The 17,576-nt window shown below is 58.7% G+C and overlaps 1 protein-coding gene and 1 long non-coding RNA gene across 2 annotated transcripts in view; both read right to left on the reverse strand.

Moving 5' to 3' along the window:
- The window catches only part of LOC139073232 (uncharacterized), an 831,732-nt gene that overhangs the window by 132,921 nt on the left and 681,235 nt on the right, over positions 1–17,576 (reverse strand). The gene's annotated exons all lie outside the window — the stretch shown is intronic.
- On the reverse strand, positions 534–1,852 carry LOC139073067 (uncharacterized). Its single transcript, XR_011521870.1, has 3 exons — positions 1,633–1,852; positions 663–723; positions 534–575 (listed from the first exon to the last, which is right to left on the reverse strand). It is a non-coding gene; the product is annotated as an uncharacterized lncRNA (long non-coding RNA).

The raw sequence follows: 17,576 nt of genomic DNA on the forward strand, positions 1-17,576 counted from the left end.
ATTTTTAGAGTTTTCCTTTTTAAAGATAAATAGGATTACATTTAAATAGCAATACTTTCACATTATCATTTTCCCACACTTCTGTATAACTGTATTTTGTTGTTTTTCAATAAAGAATGACAAACTATTTAAGTTTGGATTTTGTTGCACACAAATATATATCTGTAAAAAATATCTACAAAGCTAATGTTTACATAACAAGTATGATTGGGTTTTGCAATACGGCACTCAAGTTTATTTTAGTAAGATTTTTAAACCAAGTAAAGTTAGTTAAGAACACATTTCTATTGGCTGCTAAGAAACTGTTGGGATTTAAAATGGGCCTGTTGTACAAATAACTTGTAAATGATTATTCCTCACTTTTGTCTTAACCAAAGAAATTCCAGTAATTGAGCAAAAACATTTATTTTTAACACTACATTTTATAAAACAGGGCGCAAAGTGTCGGCACATGTATGTATGTCGATGGTCCACCCCAACCGAACCAGGAGACACAGACGTCAGGGAGGCCAAGGTTGTCTCTGCAGCTCTCTGGGCACCCCGCCTCACATAGCTGTCTCCAATGATCCAAATGGCTATGGAGGAAAAAATAACAGGTTTGTCATAATTGTTTAAAGTACATAACCATACATGAAGTGGTGAGACAGGTATGTGGAACTTACACTTGCTTTGTGTAGCTGATGTTGGAGACACACAGGCTGCCATGGTGACATTTAAACAGATCTAACAAAAAAATAAAAATGAAAATTAAAAACTCCCAGACCTCATGTCATATTTACTAATCAGCTATGGCTGATTTATTGTTTGGATCACAGTGAGTTACACTAATTCTAATATGTTTTTATTTCTATTATACATACATACTTTTTAACTGTTATTTTCACGACTGTTATCAGGCTCTCTTGTTCTGGTTCTGATGATAATTCCGTGTCTTCCAGTAAGTTATCTTGTGCTTACTTCATCTGTAGAATGTCTCTTTACTTTTGGTAAATTGTACTGAGTCCAGAATAAAGACTAGTTGGCTGTACAAGATACAAACAAGTATCACATTTTGGAAATATATGAAATGTATTTAGGCTGCTAATTTAGCTCGAATACTAATAACTGCAATATTTTCCGGACTATAACTCGCACTTTTTTACATATTCTGGCTGGTCCTGCTACTTATACTCCAGAGCAACTTATATAACAAAATATGTAGGCTACACCGCGCTGCTGCGGGCCGACTCCGACCCACACAAGAATGAGTTCCCCTGTCCCGCTGGGAGGGTTTCAAACACCGCCAGCATCTGTTAGAGCCTGTGGCGGGGTGCTGAGGGCCGGCTCCAGCCCAGGAATGAGCTGTCCTCGCCGGCCGGGAGGGTTTGAAACACCGCCATCCTCTCCTCTGCTGGCTGTTGTTCATTCTGTTATGGTTACCGGTGCTTGTGTTGCTATGTGAAACGCTTGGTCTCAGATTTTGTAAGAAAGATAATAAAATGTCCCCCCAAAATACGACTTAAATATATTTTCTCTTATTCATGATACATTTAATGGCTGGTGCGACTCAGGAGTGATAGCGCCGAAAAAAACTGTACTGAAAACTTGCTCAAAGCAAAATGTTTTCATTACGGAAATAAATTATAAACTTACCGATTTAAAACTTTTTTAATACTGGTACTTCTCACGAACAGGCGCAGAAAACCTCCACCTAAACTCCGTGTAAGGTTCAGGTCGATGGGTGTTCCAGTTAGCTCCGGTTGGGTTGAAGCTAGGTGGCTACATCCGTTAGCTCGGCTCCCACCTCCGCTTTAGCTTTGGGTTAGCCAGGGTTAGCTTCAGGTTAGCTCGTAGCTAGTTCGCCTGGGTGTCGTCACTCGAGCCCAGCCTTACAGCCACACCCTCAGCGCCTCCTCTCTTCCCTTTTATGGAATTGTCTGGGCTGGACGGAACCTGTGACACGGTCAAAATGGCGGTGGTGGACACCTCCCATTATGGACAGATAACGTGTTATTGAAGCCTATGGAATCGAATTGTCCAGTATATGTACAGTCTATGGTCAAGACGCTCCTCGGGGCGTGTCTTGTTTGGACCTCTCCCCCTGAGGCGCTCAGTCAGACCGAGTAGTGACATGTGGCAAGACGCTCCTCGGGGCGCGTCTTGCTTGGACCTCTCTCCCTGAGGCGCTCAAACAGACCGAGTAGTGACATGTGGCAAGACGCTCCTCGGGGCGCGTCTTGCTGGGGCTTCTATCATGGAGGCACTCAGTCAGACCCAGTGTTGACATGTGGCAAGACGCTCCTCGGGGCGCGTCTTGTTTGGACCTCTCCCCCTGAGGCGCTCAGTCAGACCGAGTAGTGACATGTGGCAAGACGCTCCTCGGGGCGCGTCTTGCTTGGACCTCTCTCCCTGAGGCGCTCAGTCAGACCCAGTGTTGACATTTGGCAAGACACTCCTCGGGGCGCGTCTTGCTTGGACCTCTCTCATGGAGGCCCTCTGTCAGACCCAGTGTTGACATGTGTCAAGACGCTCCTCGGGGGGCGTCTTGCTTTGGCCTCTCTCCTGGAGGCACTCAGTTAGACCGAGTGCTGACATGTGGCAAGAAGCTCCTCGGGGCGCGTCTTGCTTGGGCTTCTCTCCCGGAGGCCCTCAGTAAGAACCATTGTTGACATGTGGCAAGACACTCCTCTGGGCGTGTCTTGCTTGGGCCTCTCTCCAGAAGGCCCTCAATCAGACCCAGTGTTGACACGTGGCAAGACGCTCCTCGGGCGCGTCTTGCTTGGGCCTCTCTCCTGGAGGCGCTCAGTCAGACTGAGTAGTGACATGTGGCCTGACGCTCCTCGGGGCGCATGTTGCTTGGGCCTCCCTCCTGGAGGCGCTTAGTCAGACCAAGTGGTGACATGTGGCAAGACATTCCTCGGGGCACGTCTTGCTTGGGCCTCTCTCCTGGAGGCCCTCTGTCAGACCCAGTGTTGACATGTGTCAAGACGCTCCTCGGGGCGCGTCTTGCTTGGGCTTCTCTCCTGGAGTTCCTCAGTCAGACCCATTGTTGGCATGTGGCAAGACGCTCCTCGGGGCGCGTCTTGCTTGGGCCTCTCTCCTGGAGGCGCTCAGTCAGACCGAGTGCTGACATGTGGCAAGACGCTCCTCGGGCCGCGTGTTGCTTGGGCTTCTCTCCTGGAGGCCCTCAGTCAGACCCATTGTTGACATGTGGCCTGACGCTCCTCGGGGCGCGTCTTGCTTGGGCCTCTCTCCTGGAGGTGCTCAGTCAGACCGAGTGCTGACATGTGGCAAGACGCTCCTCGGGGCGCGTCTTGCTTGGGCCTCTCTCCTGGAGGCGCTCAGTCAGAACCAGAGGTGACATGTGGCAAGACGCTCCTCGGGGCGCGTCTTGCTTGGGCCTCTCTCCTGGAGGCGCTCAGTCAGACCGAGTGATGACATAAGGCAAGACGCTCCTCGGGGCGCGTCTTGCTTGGGCCTCTCTCCTGGAGGCGCTCAGTCAGACTGAGTAGTGACATGTGGCCTGACGCTCCTCGGGGCGCGTCTTGCTTGGGCCTCTCTCCTGGAGGCGCTCAGTCAGACCCAGTGGTGACATGTGGCAAGACACTCCTCGGGGCGCGTCTTGCTTGGGCCTCTCTCCTGGAGGCCCTCTGTCAGACCCAGTGTTGACATGTGTCAAGACGCTCCTCGGGGCGCGTCTTGCTTGGGCTTCTCTCCTGGAGGCCCTCAGTCAGACCCATTGTTGACATGTGGCAAGACGCTCCTCGGGGGGCGTCTTGCTTGGGCTTCTCTCCTGGAGGCGCTCAGACAGACCCAGTGTTGACATGTGACAAGACGCTCCTCGGGGCGCGTCTTGCTTGGGCCTCTCTCCTGGAGGCGCTCAGTCAGAACCAGAGGTGACATGTGGCAAGACGCTCCTCGGAGCGCGTCTTGCTTGGGCCTCTCTCCTGGAGGCCCTCTGTCAGACCCAGTGTTGACATGTGGCAAGACGCTCCTCCGGGCGCATCTTGCTTGGGCCTCTCTCCTGGAGGCGCTCAGTCAGACCGAGTGCTGACATAAGGCAAGACGCTCCTCAGGGCGCGTCTTGCTGGGGCCTCTCTCCTGGAGGCGCTCATTCAGACCCAGTGGTGACATGTGGCAAGACGCTCCTCGGGGCGCGTATTGCTTGGGCCTCTCTTCTGAATGCCCTCTGTCAGACCGAGTGATGACATAAGGCAAGACGCTCCTCGGGGCGCGTCTTGCTGGGGCCTCTCTCCTGGAGGCGCTCAGTCAGACACAGTGTTGACATGTGGCAAGACACTCCTCGGGGCGCGTCTTGCTTGGGCTTCTCTCATGGAGGCCCTCAGTAAGACCCATTGTTGACATGTGGCAAGAAGCTCCTCGGGGCGCGTCTTGCTTTGTCTTCTCTCCTGGAGGCCTTCAGTCAGACCCATTGTTCACATGTGGCAAGACGCTCCTCGGGGCGCGTATTGCTTGGGCCTCTCTCCTGGATGCCCTCAGTCAGACCCAGTGTTGACATGTGTGAGGACGCTCCTCGGGGCGTGTCTTGCTCGGGCCTTTCTCCTGGAGGCGCTCAGTCAGACCCAGTGTTGACGCGTGGCAAGACGATCCTTGGGCGCGTCTTGCTTGGGCCTCTCTCCTGGAGGCGCTCAGTCAGACTGAGTAGTGACATGTGGCCTGACGCTCCTCGGGGCGCATGTTGCTCGGGCCTCCCTCCTGGAGGCGCTTAGTCAGACCAAGTGGTGACATGTGGCAAGACATTCCTCGGGGCACGTCTTGCTTGGGCCTCTCTCCTGGAGGCCCTCTGTCAGACCCAGTGTTGACATGTGTCAAGACGCTCCTCGGGGCGCGTCTTGCTTGGGCTTCTCTCCTGGAGTTCCTCAGTCAGACCCATTGTTGGCATGTGACAAGACGCTCCTCGGGGCGCGTCTTGCTTGGGCCTCTCTCCTGGAGGCGCTCAGTCAGACCGAGTGCTGACATGTGGCAAGACGCTCCTCGGGCCGCGTGTTGCTTGGGCTTCTCTCCTGGAGGCCCTCAGTCAGACCCATTGTTGACATGTGGCCTGACGCTCCTCGGGGCGCGTCTTGCTTGGGCCTCTCTCCTGGAGGTGCTCAGTCAGACCGAGTGCTGACATGTGGCAAGACGCTCCTCGGGGCGCGTCTTGCTTGGGCCTCTCTCCTGGAGGCGCTCAGTCAGAACCAGAGGTGACATGTGGCAAGACGCTCCTCCGGGCGCATCTTGCTTGGGCCTCTCTCCTGGAGGCCCTCAGTCAGACCCATTGTTGACATGTGGCAAGACGCTCCTCGGGGCGCGTCTTGCTTGGGCCTCTCTCCTGGAGGCGCTCAGTCAGACCGAGTGATGACATAAGGCAAGATGCTCCTCGGGGCGCGTCTTGCTTGGGCCTCTCTCCTGGAGGCGCTCAGTCAGACTGAGTAGTGACATGTGGCCTGACGCTCCTCGGGGCGCGTCTTGCTTGGGCCTCTCTCCTGGAGGCGCTCAGTCAGACCCAGTGGTGACATGTGGCAAGACACTCCTCGGGGCGCGTCTTGCTTGGGCCTCTCTCCTGGAGGCCCTCTGTCAGACCCAGTGTTGACATGTGTCAAGACACTCCTCGGGGCGCGTCTTGCTTGGGCTTCTCTCCTGGAGGCCCTCAGTCAGACCCATTGTTGACATGTGGCAAGACGCTCCTCGGGGGGCGTCTTGCTTGGGCTTCTCTCCTGGAGGCGCTCAGACAGACCCAGTGTTGACATGTGTGAGGACGCTCCTCGGGGCGTGTCTTGCTCGGGCCTTTCTCCTGGAGGCGCTCAGTCAGACCCAGTGTTGACACGTGGCAAGACGATCCTCGGGCGCGTCTTGCTTGGGCCTCTCTCCTGGAGGCGCTCAGTCAGACTGAGTAGTGACATGTGGCCTGACGCTCCTCGGGGCGCATGTTGCTCGGGCCTCCCTCCTGGAGGCGCTTAGTCAGACCAAGTGGTGACATGTGGCAAGACATTCCTCGGGGCACGTCTTGCTTGGGCCTCTCTCCTGGAGGCCCTCTGTCAGACCCAGTGTTGACATGTGTCAAGACGCTCCTCGGGGCGCGTCTTGCTTGGGCTTCTCTCCTGGAGGCCCTCAGTCAGACCCATTGTTGACATGTGGCAAGACGCTCCTCGGGGGGCGTCTTGCTTGGGCTTCTCTCCTGGAGGCGCTCAGACAGACCCAGTGTTGACATGTGACAAGACGCTCCTCGGGGCGCGTCTTGCTTGGGCTTCTCTCCTGGAGGCCCTCAGTCAGACCCATTGTTGACATGTGGCAAGACGCTCCTCGGGGGGCGTCTTGCTTGGGCCTCTCTCCTGGAGGCGCTCAGTCAGAACCAGAGGTGACATGTGGCAAGACCCTCCTCGGAGCGCGTCTTGCTTGGGCCTCTCTCCTGGAGGCCCTCTGTCAGACCCAGTGTTGACATGTGGCAAGACGCTCCTCGGGGCGCGTCTTGCTTGGGCCTCTCTCCTGGAGGCGCTCATTCAGACCCAGTGGTGACATGTGGCAAGACGCTCCTCGGGGCGCGTATTGCTTGGGCCTCTCTTCTGAATGCCCTCTGTCAGACCGAGTGATGACATAAGGCAAGACGCTCCTCGGGGCGCGTCTTGCTGGGGCCTCTCTCCTGGAGGCCCTCTGTCAGACCCAGTGTTGACATGTGGCAAGACGCTCCTCGGGGCGCGTCTTGCTTGGGCCTCTCTCCTGGAGGCGCTCATTCAGACCCAGTGGTGACATGTGGCAAGACGCTCCTCGGGGCGCGTATTGCTTGGGCCTCTCTTCTGAATGCCCTCTGTCAGACCGAGTGATGACATAAGGCAAGACGCTCCTCGGGGCGCGTCTTGCTGGGGCCTCTCTCCTGGAGGCGCTCATTCAGACCCAGTGGTGACATGTGGCAAGACGCTCCTCGGGGCGCGTATTGCTTGGGCCTCTCTTCTGAATGCCCTCTGTCAGACCGAGTGATGACATAATGCAAGACGCTCCTCGGGGCGCGTCTTGCTGGGGCCTCTCTCCTGGAGGCGCTCAGTCAGACACAGTGTTGACATGTGGCAAGACAATCCTCGGGGCGCGTCTTGCTTGGGCTTCTCTCATGGAGACCCTCAGTACGACCCATTGTTGACATGTGGCAAGAAGCTCCTCGGGGCGCGTCTTGCTTTGTCTTCTCTCCTGGAGGCCTTCAGTCAGACCCATTGTTCACATGTGGCAAGACGCTCCTCGGGGCGCGTATTGCTTGGGCCTCTCTCCTGGATGCCCTCTGTCAGACCCAGTGTTGACATGTGGCAAGACTCTCCTCGGGGCGCGTCTTGCTTGGGCTTCTCTCATGGAGGCCCTCAGTCAGACCCAGTGTTGACATGTGTGAGGACGCTCCTCGGGGCGTGTCTTGCTCGGGCCTTTCTCCTGGAGGCGCTCAGTCAGACCCAGTGTTGACACGTGGCAAGACGCTCCTCGGGCGCGTCTTGCTTGGGCCTCTCTCCTGGAGGCGCTCAGTCAGACTGAGTAGTGACATGTGGCCTGACGCTCCTCGGGGCGCATGTTGCTCGGGCCTCCCTCCTGGAGGCGCTTAGTCAGACCAAGTGGTGACATGTGGCAAGACATTCCTCGGGGCACGTCTTGCTTGGGCCTCTCTCCTGGAGGCCCTCTGTCAGACCCAGTGTTGACATGTGTCAAGACGCTCCTCGGGGCGCGTCTTGCTTGGGCTTCTCTCCTGGAGTTCCTCAGTCAGACCCATTGTTGGCATGTGGCAAGACGCTCCTCGGGGCGCGTCTTGCTTGGGCCTCTCTCCTGGAGGCGCTCAGTCAGACCGAGTGCTGACATGTGGCAAGACGCTCCTCGGGCCGCGTGTTGCTTGGGCTTCTCTCCTGGAGGCCCTCAGTCAGACCCATTGTTGACATGTGGCCTGACGCTCCTCGGGGCGCGTCTTGCTTGGGCCTCTCTCCTGGAGGTGCTCAGTCAGACCGAGTGCTGACATGTGGCAAGACGCTCCTCGGGGCGCGTCTTGCTTGGGCCTCTCTCCTGGAGGCGCTCAGTCAGAACCAGAGGTGACATGTGGCAAGACGCTCCTCCGGGCGCATCTTGCTTGGGCCTCTCTCCTGGAGGCCCTCAGTCAGACCCATTGTTGACATGTGGCAAGACGCTCCTCGGGGCGCGTCTTGCTTGGGCCTCTCTCCTGGAGGCGCTCAGTCAGACCGAGTGATGACATAAGGCAAGATGCTCCTCGGGGCGCGTCTTGCTTGGGCCTCTCTCCTGGAGGCGCTCAGTCAGACTGAGTAGTGACATGTGGCCTGACGCTCCTCGGGGCGCGTCTTGCTTGGGCCTCTCTCCTGGAGGCGCTCAGTCAGACCCAGTGGTGACATGTGGCAAGACACTCCTCGGGGCGCGTCTTGCTTGGGCCTCTCTCCTGGAGGCCCTCTGTCAGACCCAGTGTTGACATGTGTCAAGACGCTCCTCGGGGCGCGTCTTGCTTGGGCTTCTCTCCTGGAGGCCCTCAGTCAGACCCATTGTTGACATGTGGCAAGACGCTCCTCGGGGGGCGTCTTGCTTGGGCTTCTCTCCTGGAGGCGCTCAGACAGACCCAGTGTTGACATGTGACAAGACGCTCCTCGGGGCGCGTCTTGCTTGGGCCTCTCTCCTGGAGGCGCTCAGTCAGAACCAGAGGTGACATGTGGCAAGACGCTCCTCGGAGCGCGTCTTGCTTGGGCCTCTCTCCTGGAGGCCCTCTGTCAGACCCAGTGTTGACATGTGGCAAGACGCTCCTCCGGGCGCATCTTGCTTGGGCCTCTCTCCTGGAGGCCCTCAGTCAGACCCATTGTTGACATGTGGCAAGACGCTCCTCGGGGAGCGTCTTGCTTGGGCCTCTCTCCTGGAGGCGCTCAGTCAGACCGAGTGCTGACATAAGGCAAGACGCTCCTCGGGGCGCGTCTTGCTGGGGCCTCTCTCCTGGAGGCGCTCATTCAGACCCAGTGGTGACATGTGGCAAGACGCTCCTCCAGGCGCGTATTGCTTGGGCCTCTCTTCTGAATGCCCTCTGTCAGACCGAGTGATGACATAAGGCGAGACACTCCTCGGGGCGCGTCTTGCTGGGGCCTCTCTCCTGGAGGCGCTCAGTCAGACACAGTGTTGACATGTGGCAAGACACTCCTCGGGGCGCGTCTTGCTTGGGCTTCTCTCCTGGAGGCCCTCAGTAACACCCATTGTTGACATGTGGCAAGAAGCTCCTCGGGGCGCGTCTTGCTTTGTCTTCTCTCCTGGAGGCCTTCAGTCAGACCCATTGTTCACATGTGGCAAGACGCTCCTCGGGGCGCGTATTGCTTGGGCCTCTCTCCTGGATGCCCTCTGTCAGACCCAGTGTTGACATGTGGCAAGACTCTCCTCGGGGCGCGTCTTGCTTGGGCTTCTCTCATGGAGGCCCTCAGTCAGACCCAGTGTTGACATGTGTGAGGACGCTCCTCGGGGCGTGTCTTGCTCGGGCCTTTCTCCTGGAGGCGCTCAGTCAGACCCAGTGTTGACATGTGGCAAGACGCTCCTCGGGGCGCTTCTTGCTTGGGCTTCTCTCCTGGAGGCCCTCAGTCAGACCCATTGTTGACATGTGGCAAGACGCTCCTCGGGGCACGTCTTGCTTGGGCCTCTCTCCTGGAGGCGCTCAGTCAGACCGAGTAGTGACATGTGACAAGACGCTCCTCGGGGCGTGTCTTGCTTGGGCCTCTCTCCTGGAGGCGCTCAGTCAGACCCAGTGTTGACAGGTGGCAAGACATTTCTCGGGGCGCGTCTTGCTTGGGCCTCTCTCCTGGAGGTTCTCAGTCAGACCCAGTGTTGACATGTGGCAAGATGCTCCTCGGAGCGCGTCTTGCTGGGGCTTCTCTCATGGAGGCACTCAGTCAGACCCAGTGTTGACATGTGGCAAGACGCTCCTCGGGGCACGTCTTGCTTGGGCCTCTCTCCTGGAGGCACTCAGTCAGACCCAGAGGAGACATGTGTCAAGATGCTCCTCGGGGCGCGTCTTGCTTGGGCCTCTCTCCTGGAGGCGCTCAGTCAGACCGAGTGCTGACATGTGGCAAGACGCTCCTCCGGGCGCGTCTTGCTTGGGCCTCTCTCCTGGAGGCGCTCAGTCAGACACAGTGTTGACATGTGGCAAGACACTCCTCGGGGCGCGTCTTGCTTGGGCTTCTCTCATGGAGGCCCTCAGTAAGACCCATTGTTGACATGTGGAAAGAAGCTCCTCGGGGCGCGTCTTGCTTTGTCTTCTCTCCTGGAGGCCTTCAGTCAGACCCATTGTTCACATGTGGCAAGACGCTCCTCGGGGCGCGTATTGCTTGGGCCTCTCTCCTGGATGCCCTCTGTCAGACCCAGTGTTGACATGTGGCAAGACTCTCCTCGGGGCGCGTCTTGCTTGGGCTTCTCTCATGGAGGCCCTCAGTCAGACCCAGTGTTGACATGTGTTAGGACGCTCCTCGGGGCGTGTCTTGCTTGGGCCTTTCTCCTGGAGGCGCTCAGTCAGACCCAGTGTTGACATGTGGCAAGACGCTCCTCGGGGCGCTTCTTGCTTGGGCTTCTCTCCTGGAGGCCCTCAGTCAGACCCATTGTTGACATGTGGCAAGACGCTCCTCGGGGCACGTCTTGCTTGGGCCTCTCTCCTGGAGGCGCTCAGTCAGACCGAGTAGTGACATGTGACAAGACGCTCCTCGGGGCGCGTCTTGCTTGGGCCTCTCTCCTGGAGGCGCTCAGTCAGACCCAGTGTTGACAGGTGGCAAGACATTTCTCGGGGCGCGTCTTGCTTGGGCCTCTCTCCTGGAGGTTCTCAGTCAGACCCAGTGTTGACATGTGGCAAGATGCTCCTCGGGGCGCGTCTTGCTGGGGCTTCTCTCATGGAGGCACTCAGTCAGACCCAGTGTTGACATGTGGCAAGACGCTCCTCGGGGCACGTCTTGCTTGGAACTCTCTCCTGGAGGCACTCAGTCAGACCCAGAGGAGACATGTGTCAAGATGCTCCTCGGGGCGCGTCTTGCTTGGGCCTCTCTCCTGGAGGCGCTCAGTCAGACCGAGTGCTGACATGTGGCAAGACGCTCCTCCGGGCGCGTCTTGCTTGGGCCTCTCTCCTGGAGGCGCTCAGTCAGACCCAGTGTTCACATGTGGCAAGACGCTCCTCGGGGCGCGTCTTGCTTGGGCCTCTCTCCTGGAGGCGCTCAGTCAGACCCAGTGTTGACATGTGGCAAGACGCTCCGCGGGGCACGTCTTGCTTGGGCCTCTCTCCTGGAGGCGCTCAGTCAGACCGAGTGCTTACATGTGGCAAGGCGCTCCTCGGGGCGCGTCTTGCTTGGGCCTCTCTCCTGGAGGCGCTCAGTCAGACCTAGTGGTGACACGTGGAAAGACACTCCTCGGGGCGCGTCTTGCTTTGGCCTCTCTCCTGGAGGCCCTCTGTCAGACCCAGTGTTGGCATGTGGCAAGACGCTCCGCGGGGCACGTCTTGCTTGGGCCTCTCTCCTGGAGGCGCTCAGTCAGACCGAGTAGTGACATGTGACAAGACGCTCCTCGGGGCGCGTCTTGCTTGGGCCTCTCTCCTGGAGGCGCTCAGTCAGACCCAGTGTTGACATGTGGCAAGATGCTCCTCGGGGCGCGTATTGCTTGGGCCTCTCTCCTGGAGGCGCTCAGTCAGACCGAGTAGTGACATGTGGCAAGACATTTCTCGGGGCGCGTCTTGCTTGGGCCTCTCTCCTGGAGGTTCTCAGTCAGACCCAGTGTTGACATGTGGCAAGATGCTCCTCGGGGCGCGTCTTGCTGGGGCTTCTCTCATGGAGGCACTCAGTCAGACCCAGTGTTGACATGTGGCAAGACGCTCCTCGCGGCACGTCTTGCTTGGGCCTCTCTCCTGGAGGCACTCACTCAGACCCAGAGGAGACATGTGTCAAGATGCTCCTCGGGGCGCGTCTTGCTTGGGCCTCTCTCCTGGAGGCGCTCAGTCAGACCGAGTGCTGACATGTGGCAAGACGCTCCTCCGGGCGCGTCTTGCTTGGGCCTCTCTCCTGGAGGCGCTCAGTCAGACCCAGTGTTGACATGTGGCAAGACGCTCCGCGGGGCACGTCTTGCTTGGGCCTCTCTCCTGGAGGCGCTCAGTCAGACACAGTGTTGACATGTGGCAAGACACTCCTCGGGGCGCGTCTTGCTTGGGCTTCTCTCATGGAGGCCCTCAGTAAGACCCATTGTTGACATGTGGAAAGAAGCTCCTCGGGGCGCGTCTTGCTTTGTCTTTTCTCCTGGAGGCCTTCAGTCAGACCCATTGTTCACATGTGGCAAGACGCTCCTCGGGGCGCGTATTGCTTGGGCCTCTCTCCTGGATGCCCTCTGTCAGACCCAGTGTTGACATGTGTGAGGACGCTCCTCGGGGCGTGTCTTGCTTGGGCCTTTCTCCTGGAGGCGCTCAGTCAGACCCAGTGTTGACATGTGGCAAGACGCTCCTCGGGGCGCTTCTTGCGTGGGCTTCTCTCCTGGAGGCCCTCAGTCAGACCCATTGTTGACATGTGGCAAGACGCTCCTCGGGGCACGTCTTGCTTGGGCCTCTCTCCTGGAGGCGCTCAGTCAGACCGAGTAGTGACATGTGACAAGACGCTCCTCGGGGCGCGTCTTGCTTGGGCCTCTCTCCTGGAGGCGCTCAGTCAGACCCAGTGTTGACAGGTGGCAAGACATTTCTCGGGGCGCGTCTTGCTTGGGCCTCTCTCCTGGAGGTTCTCAGTCAGACCCAGTGTTGACATGTGGCAAGATGCTTCTCGGGGCGCGTCTTGCTGGGGCTTCTCTCATGGAGGCACTCAGTCAGACCCAGTGTTGACATGTGGCAAGACGCTCCTCGGGGCACGTCTTGCTTGGGCCTCTCTCCTGGAGGCACTCAGTCAGACCCAGAGGAGACATGTGTCAAGATGCTCCTCGGGGCGCGTCTTGCTTGGGCCTATCTCCTGGAGGCGCTCAGTCAGACCGAGTGCTGACATGTGGCAAGACGCTCCTCCGGGCGCGTCTTGCTTGGGCCTCTCTCCTGGAGGCGCTCAGTCAGACACAGTGTTGACATGTGGCAAGACACTCCTCGGGGCGCGTCTTGCTTGGGCTTCTCTCATGGAGGCCCTCAGTAAGACCCATTGTTGACATGTGGAAAGAAGCTCCTCGGGGCGCGTCTTGCTTTGTCTTCTCTCCTGGAGGCCTTCAGTCAGACCCATTGTTCACATGTGGCAAGACGCTCCTCGGGGCGCGTATTGCTTGGGCCTCTCTCCTGGATGCCCTCTGTCAGACCCAGTGTTGACATGTGGCAAGACTCTCCTCGGGGCGCGTCTTGCTTGGGCTTCTCTCATGGAGGCCCTCAGTCAGACCCAGTGTTGACATGTGTGAGGACGCTCCTCGGGGCGTGTCTTGCTTGGGCCTTTCTCCTGGAGGCGCTCAGTCAGACCCAGTGTTGACATGTGGCAAGACGCTCCTCGGGGCGCTTCTTGCTTGGGCTTCTCTCCTGGAGGCCCTCAGTCAGACCCATTGTTGACATGTGGCAAGACGCTCCTCGGGGCACGTCTTGCTTGGGCCTCTCTCCTGGAGGCGCTCAGTCAGACCGAGTAGTGACATGTGACATGACGCTCCTCGGGGCGCGTCTTGCTTGGGCCTCTCTCCTGGAGGCGCTCAGTCAGACCCAGTGTTGACAGGTGGCAAGACATTTCTCGGGGCGCGTCTTGCTTGGGCCTCTCTCCTGGAGGTTCTCAGTCAGACCCAGTGTTGACATGTGGCAAGATGCTCCTCGGGGCGCGTCTTGCTGGGGCTTCTCTCATGGAGGCACTCAGTCAGACCCAGTGTTGACATGTGGCAAGACGCTCCTCGGGGCACGTCTTGCTTGGAACTCTCTCCTGGAGGCACTCAGTCAGACCCAGAGGAGACATGTGTCAAGATGCTCCTCGGGGCGCGTCTTGCTTGGGCCTCTCTCCTGGAGGCGCTCAGTCAGACCGAGTGCTGACATGTGGCAAGACGCTCCTCCGGGCGCGTCTTGCTTGGGCCTCTCTCCTGGAGGCGCTCAGTCAGACCCAGTGTTCACATGTGGCAAGACGCTCCTCGGGGCGCGTCTTGCTTGGGCCTCTCTCCTGGAGGCGCTCAGTCAGACCCAGTGTTGACATGTGGCAAGACGCTCCGCGGGGCACGTCTTGCTTGGGCCTCTCTCCTGGAGGCGCTCAGTCAGACCGAGTGCTTACATGTGGCAAGGCGCTCCTCGGGGCGCGTCTTGCTTGGGCCTCTCTCCTGGAGGCGCTCAGTCAGACCTAGTGGTGACACGTGGAAAGACACTCCTCGGGGCGCATCTTGCTTGGGCCTCTCTCCTGGAGGCCCTCTGTCAGACCCAGTGTTGGCATGTGGCAAGACGCTCCGCGGGGCACGTCTTGCTTGGGCCTCTCTCCTGGAGGCGCTCAGTCAGACCGAGTAGTGACATGTGACAAGACGCTCCTCGGGGCGCGTCTTGCTTGGGCCTCTCTCCTGGAGGCGCTCAGTCAGACCCAGTGTTGACATGTGGCAAGATGCTCCTCGGGGCGCGTATTGCTTGGGCCTCTCTCCTGGAGGCGCTCAGTCAGACCGAGTAGTGACATGTGGCAAGACATTTCTCGGGGCGCGTCTTGCTTGGGCCTCTCTCCTGGAGGTTCTCAGTCAGACCCAGTGTTGACATGTGGCAAGATGCTCCTCGGGGCGCGTCTTGCTGGGGCTTCTCTCATGGAGGCACTCAGTCAGACCCAGTGTTGACATGTGGCAAGACGCTCCTCGCGGCACGTCTTGCTTGGGCCTCTCTCCTGGAGGCACTCACTCAGACTCAGAGGAGACATGTGTCAAGATGCTCCTCGGGGCGCGTCTTGCTTGGGCCTCTCTCCTGGAGGCGCTCAGTCAGACCGAGTGCTGACATGTGGCAAGACGCTCCTCCGGGCGCGTCTTGCTTGGTCCTCTCTCCTGGAGGCGCTCAGTCAGACTGAGTAGTGACATGTGGCCTGACGCTCCTCGGGGCGCATGTTGCTCGGGCCTCCCTCCTGGAGGCGCTTAGTCAGACCAAGTGGTGACATGTGGCAAGACATTCCTCGGGGCACGTCTTGCTTGGGCCTCTCTCCTGGAGGCCCTCTGTCAGACCCAGTGTTGACATGTGTCAAGACGCTCCTCGGGGCGCGTCTTGCTTGGGCTTCTCTCCTGGAGTTCCTCAGTCAGACCCATTGTTGGCATGTGGCAAGACGCTCCTCGGGGCGCGTCTTGCTTTGTCTTCTCTCCTGGAGGCCTTCAGTCAGACCCATTGTTCACATGTGGCAAGATGCTCCTCGGGGGGCGTCTTGCTTGGGCTTCTCTCCTGGAGGCGCTCAGACAGACCCAGTGTTGACATGTGACAAGACGCTCCTCGGGGCGCGTCTTGCTTGGGCTTCTCTCCTGGAGGCCCTCAGTCAGACCCATTGTTGACATGTGGCAAGACGCTCCTCGGGGGGCGTCTTGCTTGGGCCTCTCTCCTGGAGGCCCTCTGTCACCCAGTGTTGACATGTGGCAAGACGCTCCTCCGGGCGCATCTTGCTTGGGCCTCTCTCCTGGAGGCGCTCAGTCAGACCGAGTGCTGACATAAGGCGAGACGCTCCTCGGGGCGCGTCTTGCTGGGGCCTCTCTCCTGGAGGCGCTCATTCAGACCCAGTGGTGACATGTGGCAAGACGCTCCTCGGGGCGCGTATTGCTTGGGCCTCTCTTCTGAATGCCCTCTGTCAGACCGAGTGATGACATAAGGCAAGACGCTCCTCGGGGCGCGTCTTGCTGGGGCCTCTCTCCTGGAGGCGCTCATTCAGACCCAGTGGTGACATGTGGCAAGACGCTCCTCGGGGCGCGTATTGCTTGGGCCTCTCTTCTGAATGCCCTCTGTCAGACCGAGTGATGACATAATGCAAGACGCTCCTCGGGGCGCATCTTGCTGGGGCCTCTCTCCTGGAGGCGCTCAGTCAGACACAGTGTTGACATGTGGCAAGACAATCCTCGGGGCGCGTCTTGCTTGGGCTTCTCTCATGGAGACCCTCAGTAAGACCCATTGTTGACATGTGGCAAGAAGCTCCTCGGGGCGCGTCTTGCTTTGTCTTCTCTCCTGGAGGCCTTCAGTCAGACCCATTGTTCACATGTGGCAAGACGCTCCTCGGGGCGCGTATTGCTTGGGCCTCTCTCCTGGATGCCCTCTGTCAGACCCAGTGTTGACATGTGGCAAGACTCTCCTCGGGGCGCGTCTTGCTTGGGCTTCTCTCATGGAGACCCTCAGTAAGACCCATTGTTGACATGTGGCAAGAAGCTCCTCGGGGCGCGTCTTGCTTTGTCTTCTCTCCTGGAGGCCTTCAGTCAGACCCATTGTTCACATGTGGCAAGACGCTCCTCGGGGCGCGTATTGCTTGGGCCTCTCTCCTGGATGCCCTCTGTCAGACCCAGTGTTGACATGTGGCAAGACTCTCCTCGGGGCGCGTCTTGCTTGGGCTTCTCTCATGGAGGCCCTCAGTCGGACCCAGTGTTGACATGTGTGAGGACGCTCCTCGGGGCGTGTCTTGCTCGGGCCTTTCTCCTGGAGGCGCTCAGTCAGACCCAGTGTTGACACGTGGCAAGACGCTCCTCGGGCGCGTCTTGCTTGGGCCTCTCTCCTGGAGGCGCTCAGTCAGACTGAGTAGTGACATGTGGCCTGACGCTCCTCGGGGCGCATGTTGCTCGGGCCTCCCTCCTGGAGGCGCTTAGTCAGACCAAGTGGTGACATGTGGCAAGACATTCCTCGGGGCATGTCTTGCTTGGGCCTCTCTCCTGGAGGCCCTCTGTCAGACCCAGTGTTGACATGTGTCAAGACGCTCCTCGGGGCGCGTCTTGCTTGGGCTTCTCTCCTGGAGTTCCTCAGTCAGACCCATTGTTGGCATGTGGCAAGACGCTCCTCGGGGCGCGTCTTGCTTGGGCCTCTCTCCTGGAGGCGCTCAGTCAGACCGAGTGCTGACATGTGGCAAGACGCTCCTCGGGCCGCGTGTTGCTTGGGCTTCTCTCCTGGAGGCCCTCAGTCAGACCCATTGTTGACATGTGGCCTGACGCTCCTCGGGGCGCGTCTTGCTTGGGCCTCTCTCCTGGAGGTGCTCAGTCAGACCGAGTGCTGACATGTGGCAAGACGCTCCTCGGGGCGCGTCTTGCTTGGGCCTCTCTCCTGGAGGCGCTCAGTCAGAACCAGAGGTGACATGTGGCAAGATGCTCCTCCGGGCGCATCTTGCTTGGGCCTCTCTCCTGGAGGTGCTCAGTCAGACCGAGTGCTGACATGTGGCAAGACGCTCCTCGGGGCGCGTCTTGCTTGGGCCTCTCTCCTGGAGGCGCTCAGTCAGAACCAGAGGTGACATGTGGCAAGATGCTCCTCCGGGCGCATCTTGCTTGGGCCTCTCTCCTGGAGGCCCTCAGTCAGACCCATTGTTGACATGTGGCAAGACGCTCCTCGGGGCGCGTCTTGCTTGGGCCTCTCTCCTGGAGGCGCTCAGTCAGACCGAGTGATGACATAAGGCAAGATGCTCCTCGGGGCGCGTCTTGCTTGGGCCTCTCTCCTGGAGGCGCTCAGTCAGACTGAGTAG

The sequence above is a fragment of the Nothobranchius furzeri genome, chromosome 11 (assembly GCF_043380555.1).
Source record: "Nothobranchius furzeri strain GRZ-AD chromosome 11, NfurGRZ-RIMD1, whole genome shotgun sequence".
Classification (NCBI taxonomy): Eukaryota; Metazoa; Chordata; class Actinopteri; order Cyprinodontiformes; family Nothobranchiidae; genus Nothobranchius; species Nothobranchius furzeri.